The sequence below is a fragment of the Triturus cristatus genome, chromosome 6 (genome assembly GCF_964204655.1).
Source record: "Triturus cristatus chromosome 6, aTriCri1.1, whole genome shotgun sequence".
NCBI classification, from domain to species: Eukaryota; Metazoa; Chordata; class Amphibia; order Caudata; family Salamandridae; genus Triturus; species Triturus cristatus.
The window spans coordinates 1,936,528,171-1,936,542,829 of NC_140589.1; the positions used below are offsets into that span (position 1 = coordinate 1,936,528,171).

General features: G+C 53.9%; 1 protein-coding gene across 3 annotated transcripts in view; it reads left to right on the plus strand.

Moving 5' to 3' along the window:
* LOC146822534 (N-acetylneuraminylgalactosylglucosyl-glucoside beta-1,4-N- acetylgalactosaminyltransferase 2-like) overlaps positions 1-14,659 on the plus strand; it is an 865,225-nt gene that overhangs the window by 365,425 nt on the left and 485,141 nt on the right. The window lies entirely within an intron of this gene.

Genomic DNA, 14,659 nt, shown 5'->3' on the forward strand with positions numbered 1-14,659 from the left:
CACACCTCCCTTTCAATCTCACCCTCCAGTGCCTTGTATCCCAACCTGTCCTTCCCCCACTCCATGCTTCCCTTTCACTCTCATCCCCAGTGCCTTGTATCTCGCCTGCCCTACTCCCACTCCACGCTTCCCTTTCACTCTCACCCTCCAGTGCCTTGTATCCCAACCTGTCCTTCTCCCACTCCATGCTTCCCTTTCAATCTCACCCTACAGTGCCTTGTATCTCACCTGCCCTTCCCCCACTCCACACTTCCCTTTCACTCTCACCCCAGTAGCTTGTATCCAAGCCTGCCCTTCCCCCACTCCACATTACCCTTTCACTCTCACTCCAGTGCCTTGTATCCCACCTGCCCTTTCCCCACTCCACGGTTACCTTTCACTCTCACCCTCCAGTGCCTTGTATCTCACCTGCCCTTCCCCACTCCACACTTCCCTTCCACTGTCACCCCAGTAGCTTGTATCCAAGCCTGCCCTTCCCCCATTCCACGCTTCCCTTTCACTCTCACTCCAGTGCCTTGTATCTTACCTGCCCTTTACCCACTCCACGCTTCCCTTTCACTCTCACCCTCCAGTGCCTTGTATCTCACCTGCCCTTCCCCACTCCACACTTCCCTTTCACTCTCACCCCAGTAGCTTGTAACCGAGCCTGCCCTTCCTCCATTCCACGCTTCCCTTTCACTCTCACTCCAGTGCCTTGTATCTCACCTGCCCTTTACCCACTCCACACTTCCCTTTCACTCTCACCCCAGTAGCTTGTATCCGAGCCTGCCCTTCCCCCACTCCACGCTTCCCTTTCACTCTTACTCCAGTGCCTTGTATCTCACCTTCTCTTTCCCCACTTCATGCTTCCCTTTCACTCTCACCCTCCAGTGCCTTGTATCTCACCTGCCCTTCCCCCACTCCACACTTCCCTTTCACTTTCACCCTCCAGGGCCTTGTATCTAAACCTCTCCTTCCCCCACTCCATGCTACCCTTTCACTCTCACCCTTCAGTGCCTTTTATCTCACCTGCCCTTCCCCCACTCCACACTTCCCTTTCACTCTCACCCTCCAGGGCATTGTATCCCAACCTGCCCATCCCCCACTCCATGCTTCCCATTCACTCACCCTCCAGTGCCTTGTATCTGACCTGCCCTTCCCCCACGCCATGCTTCCCTTTCACTAACCCTACAGTGCCTTGTATCCCAACCTTCCCTTCCCGCTCTCCACGCTTCCCTTTCACTCTCACTCCAGTGCCGTGTATCCCAACCTCCCCTTCTCTCACTCCATGCTTCCTTTTCACTCTCACCCCAGTGCATTGTATCCCAACCTCCCCTTCCGCCACGCCATGCATCCCTTTCACTCTCACCCCAGTGCCTTGTATCTCACCTGTCCTTCCCCCACTCCACACTTCCCAATACTCTCACCTTCCAGAGCCTTGCATCTCACCTGCCCTTCCCCTACTCCATGCTTCCCTTTCACTCTCACCCTCCCGTGCCTTGTATCCCAACCTGCCCTTCCTCCACTCCACGCTTTCCTTTCACTCTCACCCTCCAGTGCCTTGTATCACACCTGCCCTTCCCCCACTCCACACTTCCCTTTCACTCTCACCCTCCAGTGCCTTGCATCCCAACCTGCCCTTCCCCCACTCCACGCTTCCCTTTCACTCTCACCCTCCAGTGCCTTGCATCCCACCCTGCCCTTCCCCCACTCCACGCTTCCCTTTCACTCTCACCCTCCAGTACCCTGTATCTCACCCGCCGTTCCCCCACTCCATGCTGCCCTTTCTCTCTCACCCTCCAGTGCCTTGTATTCCAACATCCCCTTCCCTCACTCCACTCTTCCCTTTCACTCTCACCCCAGTGCCTTGTATCCCAACCTGCCCTTCCCCCACGCCAAGCTTCCCTTTCACTCTCACACCAGTACTTTGTATCCCAACCTGCCCTTAAGCATCTTCAGGTCTGTTTGAGTTTTGGGGCATATTCACTGCAGAATGTCGGAGCGCGGTGTTATGCCACAATTGGTAACGCCGCACTCTGCCATTCAGAAAATGCAGAGATGTGCAGTATTTACAATGATACTCGCACCCCAGCATTAATCTAGCACTGGTCCCAAATTTAGCTGCCTAGCAGCAACGCAGGCACCCTTGCACCACAGTGCAAGGGTGCCTGCCTTGCAGAAAGGATTGTTCATGTGCAGGAAGGTCCCCCTCCCTTCACATGTACAGTCCCTAATAGGAAATTGTAACTTCTATGTGTGCTGCTTTGTGCAGGACACATAAGAAGAAGCAAATCACCATCATTTAATGATCATTTATGTGCAGGAATGGACACCTTCCTGCACATAAACAATTTTTTCAGTCATTTTGCTGTTTCCATTTATGCTGCACAATGCAGCGCACATAAAACAGCAAAAACAAGGAGAAATAAAACATTTCTCCTTGTTGCGCCAGGGTAAGACCAGGTTTTCCCTGGCGGTATTTTTGACTCTACCCATATTTACGTAACCATTGTAAATATGGGGCAGCGTGAAAATCAATGGGTGTTGCGGAGGAACGCCCACAGCAACATCCATGGTCTGGCCCTTCCACGCTAAGTGTAGCATGTAAATAAGGTGAGTGGTTACCACCACCAGACCGTCAAAAAAGTGACTTTCTGGGGCAGATAACCATGTGCAAGTATGCCCCTTACTGCGTCCTTGTGGATGCATTTGCTTCAGGGATTATTTACAAGCCCCTAGTGCTGTCCATTCGTGCGTCACTTTTCCCATATAAAAAGTGACGCACCTGCTGCGCAAGGGGCTTGTAAATAAGCCCTGGAGTATTTTTAAGTGATTCACAGCGCATAGAAACCTGCTAAAACCAAGGACTCATTTACAAGCCCCTTGTGCCGCCGGTGCACCACTTTTACACTGGGAAACAGTGACGCACCGACGGCGCAAGAGGCTTGTAAACGAGCCCCCAAGGTCTACAGATCCCAAAGGAGTCCTGTGGGAGTCTGAGAGCCTGTGGTCAGGTCCTCGGTGGCTGTGCCAGTGAGACACTATTGGGCAGATTTACAAGCCCCCTGCGCAAACATTACGTCACTTTTAGTGACGTACTGGTGGCGTATTTCACTGCTCCATATTTTCCTGTCCTTGTAAATACGGCCCCTTTACACGCAGCACTTTGCATGAAAGGGGCGTTCCATGGGTGTTGCTGTGGGTGTTCCCACGCGACACCCATGGAACCAGACACAGTTCCAGTTTCACGAGGAATTGTAAATGTGGAAATGCATCAGTATTCTACGGCAGCGGCGTAGCGAAGTGCAACGAGGAGAATTGTTTTCATTTCTACTAGTTTTTTCCTCTTTCAATGCGTGCTGCATTCTACAGCACACATTGAGAGAGATAAATGCAGGTAGTGATTGTTTTCATGAAGGAAGGTGTCCCTTCCTGCACAAAAACAATCTCCCCATGACGCAGGCATCCTTGCATTATGGTGCAAGGGTTCCTGCACCGGCCCATGGCAGCTGTTTGTGTTGCAGCGCAGGGGAGAGCAGAGGAATGCGACATATTATTATAAATATGCTGCATTCCTGTGCTTTGGAGGTGCCGCAGCATGGTGCAGTCAAAGGGCTTACGTTGCCGCACTGCGGCAATTCCTCGTACATCTGCCCCGTAGTATCTTGTATCGGAAGGGTCTCCTTTATTTATTTAGTTTTTTTTATTTGAAAAGTTTTAGATAGCACTAGCTAGACCCAGAGGTATCAGAGCGCTTTACATGAGTTACAGCGAGTTGCAGGTTACAGAGTTACATCACTTAAATCAAAGAGTCACGGGGGAGGAGGAGGGGGAAGGAGGGAATACGAGGAAAACAATGTCAGATGTCCAGCTGGGTAGGTGACGGCCGAGGGGGTGAAACCAGGGCCAGACTCCTCTTTAGCTGCATGTGACAGCCCCACCGGGCATCAGCCAAGGTTGCTTGTGCATCGAGGTGAGTACAAACCGTTTTCACGCCCATGGGTCATCATCAAAGGTCCAGCAGAAGTTCAAAGGAATGTTATTTATGAGTTATATATAGTGCTGGCTAGACCCGTAGGTATCAGAGCACTTTACATTAAGCTACACAGTGTTACACAAAATGAAAACAAATACACATTACGTCAAAAATCAAGCAACACATTGGGAGAGGAAAGAAAGGTGAGACAAATAGAGAGGAGGGGGAAGGGGGAGATGTGAAGGGGGATGAGGGAAAAGACGGCAGGAGAGGGGATAAGAGGGCAGGAGAGACGAAAAGACAGCAGGAGAGATGAAAGGAAGTCTGACCAAAGACTGACTGGGTAGGTGATGTCCGAGGAGGGAATCCACAGCCCATCACCCCAAAAGCTAAACAGGTAGCTCCATCGGGCGTCAGGGAAAGTTCACAGAAGAAAGTCCAGTGGATAGACAGGGTGGAAACTATGAGTAAGGTGAGGGCAAAGGTCAATAGCAGGAAAGAGGAGAAGAGTAGAGAGGAGGGGGGTAGGGGGTATGGTGAAGAGGAGAAGGGAGAAAAGTCCAGTAGAGAGACGCAGGAGAGTTTGCCCAAACACCGGCTGGGTAGGTGATGGTCAAGGAGGGAAATCCATAGCTCATCTCCCCTTTAGCTCGTGAGGTAGCTCCACCGGGCATCAGTCAAAATGTCTCCTTCCAGTACAAAACCTATGCTAGCCTCACGCAGACACTCTTACACCATGGCACAAAGGTGTGAGTGTGGTACAGTATGAGGGAAACTATCACAAGGGGCATGAAAGACAAGGAAAAGTTTCTCTAAATAAAACGGGAAAAAGAAATGAGAAGTTCAGGGGATACTCCCCATGAAAAAAATCAGAAAGCAAAATAAATACCGATGTTTCATCAAGAGAGCCTTTCACAATGTTGGATTTGTCAACCCAGTGATACCAAACCATGATGAAAACAATCTTCCCATGACGCAGGCATCCTTGCACCATGGTGCAAGGGTGCCTGCGCCGGCGCAGGGGAGAACACAGGAATGCGACATATTATTGTAACTATGTAGCATTCCTGTGCTCTGAAAGTGACGCAGTGTGACACAGCCACGTGGCTTGCGGAATGCACTGAGTCACTGTTCGACCTGGCACCATTGGCGTGAGTCTCCCTTCCACTTTCTCGCTGTGCCTCCTCTGTTTTTTCTGGTGATAGATGCTCTGGGCGCTGCGCCACTGCCATTCAGTGCCGCAGCGCGGATGCTCCCTGTGTAAAGATGACATATGAATTGGTATATCCATGACTGGCTTATTTGGTTTTCCTGTTAGTCCCTAGTAATGTGGCCTGTGTGTGCCCAGGGCTGGTAAACCAAATGCTGCTGGTGGGACGGCAGCGCTGGTTTGCGCCACCCACAGAAGCAGCTGGTAAAGTGTGTCTCAGACCTGCCACTGCAGTGTCTGTGTGCAGTTCAGAACTGCCATCTTGGCTATGAAGTGCACCCACTTCCCAGCCCCTGAACCTTCCCTTGGCATCATGTAAGTCACCCCTATGGTAGGGTGCATTGTGTGTGTAAGGTAGGACATGCTCTGATGCGTGTAGCATGTCCTGGCAGTGAATTACACCCAATGTCGTTTTTCACTACTGTAAGGCTACCTGTTCTCCATAGGCCAGAATGGGAGGTTTGGCTATTACCTGCTATAGTCCTAACTGACCCATAGAACATGGTAGAAAAACGAATTTAGTATGCCTGAGCTCAGAATATTAAAATACATCTTTTAGTGAAGTTTATTTTTATATTCTGTGTTTGAAAATACCACTTTTAGAAAGTAGCTATTTTCTTGCCTAAGCCTTCCAGTGTGCTCTGCTGTTATGTGTATTAGCTGTCTGGTTTTGGAGGAACAGGGCAGGCTGAGTCAGACCTAGGTTGAATAGAGAGATCTGCCTTGGAGTGAGGGGAGGGGTAGCACCTGCTGTGCCTGGCAAGGTGAATGCTGGCTCCACCTCCCACTGTGCGTCTGATGGCAGACCCCCTCTTTCTGAAAGAAAGGATGCAGCCTGGTAAACAAAGTGCTCCAGGGCTGGGCAGAACTGGTTCTGGCTGGGTTCAGTGACCTGTAGCTTCTGAGAACAAAGACTTTTGGGGTATAAATATCTGTGCTGAAACCCCTACAATTTGTATTGCCCCTGGATCTCAAGACCAACCTCTGTCCGTGGAACTGAAGGAAGCTGCAGGAGAGGACTGTCCTTGTGCTGTGTGCTGTTCCCTGGATTGGCCTGCAGTAGTTGTCATTGGACTGGAAAGAAGAGGGAAAAGGAGCTGTAAGAGAACTTTTTAATCTTGAACCTGCAATCACCCAAGGGCTAGAGAGAGAACTAGCCTCCTGACTGAAGTCTCAGGCCCAGTAGACTTCATTTAGTTGCTATAGCCTGTTAGCGAGCCGCCGCAGCCGAGGAGCGTCAAGAAATCCGTCGCACGGCTGCCGCTGAGTGCTCGCTGACCAAATCATCGCCCCGCACGTTTGCGGGCCTCGAATTCATCGCTATCGCCCATTTGCGAGCCGCCGCAGCCGAGGAGCGTCAAGAAATCCGCTGCACGGCTGCCGCTGAGTGCTCGCTGACCAAATCATCTCCCCGCATGTTTGCGGCCTTGAAATCATCGCTATCGCCCGTTTGCGAGCCGCCGCAGCCAAAGAGCACTCAAAAATCCATCGCGCTGCTGCCGCTGAGTGCTCGCTGACCTGATCATCGCCCCGCGCGTTTGCGGGCCTCAAAATCATCGCTATCGCCCGTTTGCGAGCCGCCACAGCCAAAGAGCGCTCATAAAACCATTGCGCTGCTACAATATGTTTGTAGTTTGCATATAAAGTATGTGAACAAATATTATTTACCAATATTAATCTTATGATATTTAGGTATTGCAACATTTTTGTTCCCGATAGTATGTTGTGCAACTGTAAGAGCTGTGACTTACGGAGTGTAAAAACCATTCTTTGTCCGAGGCCTCACCTCCGAGCATGGCTTCCAGCTCCATCCGTTCAGTGAGACAAGAGACAGGCCCCACCTGCCAGGGGGGCAGAGCACCCTTCTCAACAGTAGAATCAAACCTGCCCTAGGGAGGCCTCTATTGCCACATACGTGTGCTTCATTCGCTTTGTCATACACCACTTATCGCATGCATGCTGTTACGTTACCAAATCTTATATAGCGCATGGCGACCCAGACAAGGGCTTCCCAGCGCATGCCACTTCCACTGAAACCAGTACCGCAACAATATAGAAAAAACCAACAAGGTTTTAATAGTGTGTTCACAAGTATGTCAATTACACATCAATACAGTATATAATACAACAATGTCATCATCATCCTATCACCACCACAATTTTTTTTTTAAACCTTATTTAAAACAAAATGTAGATTGTTGAATAAAAAACCTTTTGATTCGGCACAAAGACACAAATAAAAAAAAAAAGATCACATTTCCTAACAGGGAGAGAAAAGGAAACACAGCTACAAATTGTCTATTTCCATATTACCGATATGTTCAATAATGTATACATAGTACATGATATAGCGCGAAGATCTGCGTCTATTGTACCAAGATCATATCCAGTTTTAAGGTTCTTAATTCCGTTGATTGGATGTCGCTGCCTCTAATTTGTTAACAATAAACGCTAAGAAGATGGGGCTGCTGGGCGCGTGCCCTCACCCCCAGCCTGGGCCTCGGCTGGAAGACCCAAGGTAAGGGGTGAGTGCATTGGCCCATGAAACAGGCTGACACTCAGGCCTTCTGTCTCGTTCAGGCTGAAGGTGCATAGAAAGAGGCTCCCGGCTCTGCACCGCGCAAGCGCAGCTCAGCATGAGGCAGCCCTGATAGTTGGGGGCTTATTTACAAGCCCCCTGCACTGCAGATTACAAAATCATATCTACGAGGCCTCGCAAAGCCACGCTGCAGAGCTTTGAATGGCCTCACAGGTATGGCGTAAGGCGAGGCAGCGGAAAGCCCCTTACCTTGTGCTCGGGAGGCGTTCCATGGGAGGTGCAGTGGGTTTTCCCATGAAACACCCTTGGTTTTTGACTCTGCCCCAGATTTACAAGCTCTTGTAAACCTGGGAAGAGCAAAATCCTCCCAAGGTGAAGAATAACGAGGAGAAACCGTGTTTATCTCTCTTCATTTTTCATTCTGCAGCACACATCGAAAGAGTAAAACAGTCTTAGAATGTGCAGGAAGGTGCCCCTCCTGCACAAAAACAATCCTGCAGACAATACAGGTGCAACGGTGCCTGTGTTGGTGCTAGGCGCCGGCGCAGGTAGAAAGGAGGGACATGCAGTGTATTGCATAACTACGGTGCTTTCCTGCTCTTTCGCTTGGGGCAGCGCAGTAAGGTGCCTTGCTCCCGTTAATGAGTGCCTTGGTGTGTCCAGAATGTCTTCGGCTCGGGCGCTCCTGATATATTGTCTTCTACAGTGGCATTCTTGGCTTCACCCTCTGCCTTTGTGTCTAAAGCAAGCCCTGCCCTCGTTGTAACAAAGGACAAGGGATTTTAAAGCCCTCACTGCTGGAGCGTGAGGCGCTGGGTCAGGGCGCCCTTGGCAGCCGCTCACTCAATACATTGAAACCCATAAATCTCCTTTTCTCAGAGCTGCCTCCGTCTTGCCCCGCCCCCACCCCGGCTCATAAGCAGTAAAGCCCTCCTCCCCCCTCCGAGGGAAGACCTGTGTGTACTGTGGGGGCTCCCGGAAGTTGTCAGCCGAAGGTGAGGGTACAACGGACTGGAGCCGAGCTCAAAGGGACTGAAGTACAGAAGTGCTCCAGAAAACAAACTTAGATGGCAGAAGTGCTTGACTGATCCCAGCGCACCCCCTGCTCCACCGTCTGCCCCTGCGCTGCTCAGGAGCAGCTGTTCGATTCCACTCTGCTAGGATCATGTGTTCACCTCATTTTAAAACAAGCATTGGCATAGCCAATAGGTCTCGCCTTTACCTTATAAGTGTTTCGTTTTCCAGCACAATATCCTGGGTGCAACAACATCAACTGTTGCATGGCTAAACACTTAAAAGGTCCCTAAGGCGAGACCTATTGGCAATGCCAATGCTTGTTATTTCCTTGCCCTAGACCTGCAAAGTTGGGTCAGGGCGTGCGTGCACGTCACGACGTCGTGCATGTTACTGTGCCGTATTACATTCTTCCCAAACCTTCAACACAGAACAAAGAGCCGGAGCCATTGAAAGTAGAGTTCATTGAGGGTGCAAGCTGGGGCGGGTGCCGCCAGGCAATGCTCTCAGTCGCAGTCCTGCAGTCTTTTTGGGCCTTGTGATGGCGGGTCTCAACCAGTAAGGATGACCCCAAGTAGTCAGGGTTTGGCGGGAGGTTCAGGTATCTCTGATGACCTGGCTATTTCAGGGCTGAGGGGCATTGCTGCTTGTGGTGATGGGGTACACCTGGGGGTACCTGTAGTCTGAGCAAGGCCGTCTTCTTCTTCTCCTTGTTGGGGTGTCTGTGTGGTTTGCTCGTTCGGCCCAGTTGCTCATTGGGACTGCTAAATGGATACCTTTGAATATGGCAAACTAGCCCTGTACTCGGCAACAATGGAAGCGATGCAGAATGGAGGCGCCAGGATACCTTTGAGGTGAAAGATAAGCTGAACAAATATAAATAATAATAATAACTGGTGTGTTGGACCTGGCCTCGTAGCATGGCTCTACTTGTCCCCGCACCACCTAACCTGGTACCTGCAGCCCCAAGCACACGGCCTAGCCGATCCTTCCCACCAGAACACACGTACCCGACCCGGACATCCCCGTCCATGGCCTCTCTCCTTTCGGCCACACCGGGCCCGCGTGCCCACTTCATGCACCAAGATGGCCGCCCGGCCCCAGCGCGACCCGGGCCTAGAGGCGCCACTCCGGCTGGAGGACATCACGCTTCCAGGGGATGAGAGAGGGAGGAGCAGTTTCTATCGCACCTCTGAACTCCCCTGGGACGATGGGTTTCGATCGGCCCTCCGGCCTCCCTGAGGGCTGGCTCCACGCCTGCTGGGTGTCTGGGACTCCTCCCGACCCGGCCCTGAAAGGATCAAAAGACAATGGCAGGAAACCCCGACAAGCGACCCCCAGGTGACAAGACCCCTGCCTGCACAGACTCCGGACATCAAAGAGGGGTCGACCTATAACAAGGGGTGCTCTGGGACTGTCCGGCAGATTCGACGCTGGAACAACGAGAGCCCTGCTGACGTGGTCGCGGCTCCTGGACCTTGGAACCACCTGAGCCCTGCTGAGTGACTCGCGGCTCCCTGAAGATCGTAAGACCTCCGAACTTGTACCTGAGCCCTGCTGAGTGACTCGCGGCTCCCTGAAGCTCGTAAGACCTCCGAACTTGTACCTGAGCCCTGCTGAGTGACTCGCGGCTCCCTGAAGATCGCAAGACCTCCGAACTCGTACCAGAGCCCTGCTGAGTGACTCGCGGCTCCTGGAAGATTGCAAGACCTCCGAACTTGTCCCAGAGCCCTGCTGAGTGACTCGCGGCTCCCACAGACTCTCACGGTCCCGCCGGACCCCAACTACAACAAGCGTATCCCCCAGCTCGAGGATTGTGAGCTGTGCGCCGGGTACGTCCCTGCCTTGAACCTTTGTCAGAGACTGTCCCGCTACCCCCTATCCCTTCCGAGACTCATTGAGCCCGCGCTCTCCTTGTACATATTTGCAGTGCTAATCTGATTGATAAAGATTGATTCCTAAGAACGCACGGTGTGGTGTCTCTGTGTCGTGTGGTGCCAGGGGTACGATCCTAGATACGAGATTCCTCCCCCTGAGGAGTCTCCCGCCAGTGCCCGGCTACGATACTTCGAGGGTGGGTCTCAGGGTAGTCAGGACCCCCTTTCCGGGCTCCTCTGAGGTCGCCGTCTAACATTGGTGGCAAGCGACGGGATTCGGGCCCATAACCTAGAGATCGTACCGTGAACGACGGACGCACTACCGACAAAGATGGCAGAAGGAAGCGCCATGAGCCCCGCAGAAACCAACGCCAACAGGGTGTTCCAGGTGGAACAACTAGAAGAATACACGCACAAAGAACTAAAGCAATTCTGCAAAGAACTTAAAATCGCTACCACCGGTCTCAACACCAAAGAAGATTTGCAGAAAGCACTGAAAGCTTGGGTGGATGCCGGGGCCTCCCGCCCAGAAGGCACGGGGGAGCGCCCCGACGAAGCCGAACCCCCCCAAGGCGAAAGCAGCAGCAATCAGGTGCGAGGCATCGTACCAGACGGGGGCCTATCCCCGGAAGAACTCGCGGACAGAGAGAGAAGTCGCAATCACGAACTCGAGTTAGCCAAACTCAAAATCGAAGGCGAATTGAAGTTAGCGGAAAAAAAGCTAGCAGTAGAGCAAATGCGCGTACAAGGCGAACTAGAAGAGAAGAAGCTCCAACGGGAGCACGAAGGAAGGAAGCTCCAACTAGAGCACGAACGCAGCTTGAAGGAAATCGAGCTCAAGGCCAGAAACGAGGAAGGGAGGCCCCCGGGAAACCGAGAGGCGGCCTCCCCAGCGGAGCAGAAGGTCCACATCCCCAAGGACTTGGTCAAAGAATATTATAAAAACGATGACATTCAACAATGGTTCAGGGCCTACGAGGTTGCCATGACCTCCCATCGGGTCCCGCAGAAGGACTGGGGGGCAGGGTTGTGGGGACGGTTTCTGAGCGAAGGAAGAGACACCCTGCTCGACCTACCCATCTCCCTGCAGACCTCCTACAGCCACATGAAAGAGGCTCTACTCACAAGGTACGGCCTCACCCCCGAGATGTACCGTCAGCGATTCCGGGACTGCAGGAAGATCCCGGGCACCACCTGGGTGGAGTATGTAAACGTTTTCAGTCGGGCCTTCGATGGGTGGATCAAGGGCAGCAAAGTCACCACCCTTGAGGAACTCACCGACCTCATGTTGTGGGAACACCTGGCTGCGAACTGCTTTGTGGAACTACGCCAGCATCTGCTCGACAGCAAACTCACCGATCCCAGGAAGCTGGCTGTGGAAGCAGACCGCTGGACCAACACCCGGGTCCCCCGGGGCATGGTAGGAGAATACCCCCGAGCCAGTCAGGGACCAGGGAGGGCAGAGAGAGTCCCAGCCTAGCCCCCCAAAGACCCAACCTCCACCTTTCCCAGCGCCCCCCCCACCAGTATCCGGACCCCCCGGGAGACGGGGACACCGGGTAACCGTCACTTGTTTCCGTTGCCAGAAGCCCCGGCACTACGCCAATGACCCGGAGTGCCCCATGGCCACCCAAGTCCCCCCTGCGGCAACCCCTGCTAGACAGATAGCCAACGTAGCCCTGGGGGAGGAGGTTGAGGAAACCGGGGAGTGGGAACCCGCAGCTATGGCCCTAGTATCCCTGGGAGATAGAGAGATGGTCCCTGGTAGCCTCCTGCCCTCCAACACGAAGAAATACGGGCAGCTCGTCAAGATCAATGGCCACCAAATAGAGGCCCTGCGGGACACCGGGGCCAGCATCACCGGTGTCCTCAGGCACTTAGTCCCCGAGGAGCAGATCCTCCCCAACGTCTTTTGCCCGGTAATTTCCGCAGATAATAGAGAGAGTATGTGTCAGGTAGCCCTGGTGCCGTTTGAGTGGGGAGGGGTGATAGGTAAACTAAGGGTTGCCGTAAGAACCTCCCAGCCGGTCGACTGCCTCTTAGGGAACGACCTGGAGAGTTCTCCCTGGAAGCACGTCGAGCGCAAGGCCCACCTAGGGATGATGGGACTCCCCGAGTGGGTGTGCGCCACCACCCGATCTATGTCAGCCCGACTCACCCCCCTGGGAGAAGTCGAAGACGCCCCGACCGAAGAAGTCAGAACAGTCCCCGCCGAGGGTCCTCCCGTCCCCCCATCGGAAGGGTCAGTCGCCAGCGACAAACCCTCACCGTCCGACACCACCCCGGTCCCCGAGTTAGGCGATCTACCCGAATTGGCCCAATGGCGCCACGAGGGCGGGCCCACCCGGGAGGAATTTTGCCGGGAGCAAGCCACCTGTCCTTCCCTGGTCGGACTGCGGCGCCAGGCCGAGGGCCAAGCCGCAGGCGACCAAACCGGAACGCACCGAGTTTATTGGGAGAATAACATTTTGTACAGTGAGCAGAAGTCGGTGGAGCTGGGAACCGGCCGGGTGCTGGTGGTACCCCTACGCTTCCGAGACTTCCTCCTGGGCTTAGCCCACGACGTCCCCCTCGCCGGCCACCTGGGTCAGGACAAGACCTACAGCCGTCTCGTGACCCACTTTTACTGGCCTAGAATGAGAGCAGCTGTAGAAGCCCACTGCAAGTCCTGTCCCACGTGCCAAGCTAGTGGGAAGAGTGGGGGGAAGCGCAAGGCTCCCCTCCAACCCTTCCCGGTCGTCAGTACCCCATTCGAACGAGTCGGGATCGACATCGTGGGGCCCCTGGATCCCCCCACCTCACAAGGTCACCGTTTCATCCTGGTCCTAGTGGATCACGCCACCCGATACCCTGAGGCTATCCCCCTACGCACCGTCACGGCCCCCGTGGTGGGCCGGGCCCTGATGGGGATCTTTTCCCAGGTGGGTTTTCCGTGCGAGGTCGTGAGCGATCGCGGCACTAATTTTATCTCGAAATACATGACGTCCCTGTGGCAACAATGTGGAGTGTCCTATAAGTTCACCACCCCGTACCATCCCCAAGGGAACGGCCTAGTAGAGAGGTTTAACAGGACTCTGAAAGGGATGATCAGCGGCCTAGAAGAGCCCCTCCGGCGTAAGTGGGACGTCCTGCTCCCCTGCCTCTTGTTCGCTTAGCGGGAAGTCCCCCAGGAGTCCCTAGGGTTCAGCCCGTTTGAGTTACTCTATGGACACCCCGTCCGAGGTCCCCTCAGTTTGGTTAAGGAAGGGTGGGAGGCGGCACCCCAGACCACCCCACGAGATGTGTTCCAATACGTTCTGACCCTCCGGAACCAGACCAGGAAGTTCCGAGAACTGGCCGAGGCCAACCTGGAGACAAGCCAAGAAGAGATGAAGCGCTGGTACGACCAGAATGCCACTCTGGTCGAGTTCCAGCCGGGCCAGCAGGTATGGGTCATGGCCCCCGTGAAGCCTGGCGCCCTCCAGGACAGATGGACCGGGCCCTACAAAGTGATTGAGCGGAAGAGTCAAGTCACATACTTGGTGGACGTCCAGTCGCCTCGGGATCCCCTTTGGGTCCTTCACGTGAACCGCCTCAAGCCTCACTTCGTGCGGACAGAACTGAGCCTCCTGCTGGCCACCGATGACGGGGCCGAAGATGAGTCCGATCCCCTCCCAGGACCTCCTGTGTGTCAAGGAGCAGGATGGCTCCGTGGAAGGAGTGAACCTCTCCCCAGCCCTCACTGCCCAGCAACAAGAGGACTGCCGCCAGCTCCTAGGACAATTTTCCGACCTCTTCTCCCTGATCCCCCGAGTCACCGACTGGTGTGTCCATGACGTGGACACCGGGGACAGCCCGCCGGTGAGACACCGAGCATACCGAGTCCCTGACCGGGTCCGGTCCTGCATTCAAGCTGAAGTCTCGAAGATGTTGACCCTGGGGGTGATCGAGCCATCTGATAGTCCCTGGGCCAGCCCCGTGGTCCTAGTCCCGAAGGCAGCGGCCCCCGGTGTCGCCCCCGAGCTCCGATTCTGCGTGGACTACCGGGGACTCAATAACGTCACCCGAGCCGATGCCCACCCCAT